This window comes from Scyliorhinus canicula, chromosome 1, assembly GCF_902713615.1.
Source record: "Scyliorhinus canicula chromosome 1, sScyCan1.1, whole genome shotgun sequence".
In the NCBI taxonomy this organism is placed as follows: Eukaryota; Metazoa; Chordata; class Chondrichthyes; order Carcharhiniformes; family Scyliorhinidae; genus Scyliorhinus; species Scyliorhinus canicula.
The window spans coordinates 48,180,921-48,183,319 of NC_052146.1; the positions used below are offsets into that span (position 1 = coordinate 48,180,921).

The 2,399-nt window shown below is 43.7% G+C and overlaps 2 non-coding genes across 2 annotated transcripts; both read right to left on the reverse strand.

Annotated features, from left to right (window-relative positions):
• Positions 1-1,390: 1,390 nt before the first annotated feature.
• On the reverse strand, positions 1,391-1,462 carry trnaa-ugc. The gene has a single exon. It is a non-coding gene; the product is annotated as a tRNA-Ala (tRNA).
• A 412-nt stretch (positions 1,463-1,874) lies between these two features.
• On the reverse strand, positions 1,875-1,946 carry trnad-guc. The gene has a single exon. It is a non-coding gene; the product is annotated as a tRNA-Asp (tRNA).
• Between the last annotated feature and the right edge of the window lie 453 nt (positions 1,947-2,399).

Sequence of the window (2,399 nt, forward strand, 5' to 3'; positions counted from 1 at the left end):
TCTGCACCCTTTATTACCTCTGGACTAACGTTTACCCTCTCATTCTACCCGCTGTAAATTTGATGTCATTCAAACGCTCTGCTTCCAGTATCTTAGCTCATAGCAAGTCCAGTTCACCTACCACCCCTTGTTCACTAGCCTACATTAACTCTTGGCTGAACACCATCTTGATTTTAAAATTCTCATCTTTGTTTCCACATTAATAAAGTTCCACTTGAGGACACTCAAGTTATGCGAAGATATTAGGGCAGCACGGTGGGGCAAGTTAGCAAGCCTCACTGCGCCGAGGTCCCAGGTTCGATCCTGGCTCTGGGTCACTGTCTGTGTGGAGTTTGCACATACTGCGTGGGTTTTGCCCCCACAATCCAAAGATGTGCAGGGTGGTAGATTGGCCACGCTAAATTGTCCCTAAATTGAAAAAATGAATTGGACACACTAAAATTAAAAAAGAAAGTTATGTGAAGATATTAAAGAATTCCTATAAAGTTCTATCATTTCTATTGTATTATTCATTATGGTGTAAGATGAATGGTTCTATGGTTACCTAGGTCAGCTGAGTTCACTTTTTAAATATAGATATTACATTGGCTCATCAGTCAATCCAGTTCAAAGATCATCAGTCATCAATCCAAAAATGTACAGATTATGTAGATTGGCCATGCTAAAAAAATGCCCCTAAGTGTCCAAAGGTTTGCAGGTTAGGTAGGGCTACGGGATAGGGTGGGGTAGTGGGCCTAGATAAGGTGCGCTTTCATAGGGTTGGTGCAGATTCGATGGGTCCGATGGTCTTGTTCTGCACTGAAGGGATTCAAAGATTCTATGAAAATATCCATCGGTGTCAGGAAAGCCACCCAGTTTATGGAGGAAATTTCTGGCATAAGAGTATGTGCTTCATAGATAATTAGATATTATGGAGAGAAAGGGATAAAGCCATTGACACAGAATTTAACACCAACTGTTTTTCAAAACCAAAATTAACATCAAGAAATGCTGAAATTGTCACAACTCATCAGTCACACTGAGCTACCAAATGACCTCCCCCTGTGCTAATGGGTTAAAGTGAAGAAACCAGTTGGTATGGGGAGCTGGCAGGAAGGTGAAGCTGAGGCCCAGATGAGATCAGCCACTGATTCTTATTGAATGGCCGGGCAGGCTCGAGGGGCTGAATGGCCTGCTGCTGTCCTTGCTCCTTATGTTCTAACCTGGTGAATTGGCTCTGCACTTCCCACACTTGCAATTCTTTCTGTCAGCTCCCCGGAATTTATTCCACAAAAAAAAACTAAAATAACTTGCGCACGATTATTGTTTTGTGCTGACAGACAAAATGTCGAATATTTTTCGCAATGCGATATCACTATCGAGGTGGGGGAAAGGAAAAAAAAAACAACTGTGGAGATGCCGGGGATTGAACCCGGGGCCTCATACATGCAAAGCATGCGCTCTACCACTGAGCTACATCCCCTACAGTGATCGAATGGTGGAAATACAGCTCTAAATACTTTAAAGCGAAAGTCGTGCTTCAACCGAATGGTTTTCTGTCTACATTAAGTGCTTTTTCCTCCCACCCCTTCTGTTAGGTTTACGGGTGCAACGACTCTATTTTCATACATAAATGTTGCTTTGGAGGGTCTCCCTACCCTTCCACCCACTTTCCAGTGAGGTGGAAACTCTTCGCCCTGTGAATGGACTGAAAACTGGGAGCCTCACCGCCCAAAATCAATCTCCGTCAGCTGGAGAACCCTGCACCGTATTAATGTATGTCGGTCAATTCGCCTCAAGGGTAATCAAACATGGGTGTATATTGATGAATGCACATCCCCGCTGGCTGAAACAAAGAAGAATTAAAGAAGTACTTTAAAAAAAAATTAATGTTTCTCCCCGTCGGGGAATTGAACCCCGGTCTCCCGCGTGACAGGCGGGGATACTGACCACTATACTAACGAGGACTGAACACGTTGGCTGACTTCACTGCTGCCACCCTTATAATTAGACGAGGCCGCCAGTGGCGAAGTGGGGTGGAAGGTTGACTTGCAGAGTCTCGCAGGCATTCAAATTCCATCTCCAGGGCATAGATCTGGAGAAAGATTATAAGGACGTTTGCAAAAAAAGACCGTTTGGGATTTTCTCATTTTTATTTGAACATTTCTCTTTCCCAGGTATCAAAGTATCGAAATAGGGAAGGGGGAATAAAGGCTCTCAGGCGGGCAATGAAGCAATATCCAATTGGGTCACGAGTCATTTTGTTTGGCATATAGGAAGCAGCACCTCCCATAGGTGGATGTAGTTGGCTGACTGATGGCTGGAGGGTGGAGAGCAAAGTCACGTGGTGGGTGAAACTTTCAGGAATACTTTAAAAAAATATATATTTTATTACAAACATGTATCAAAACCGGTACAGC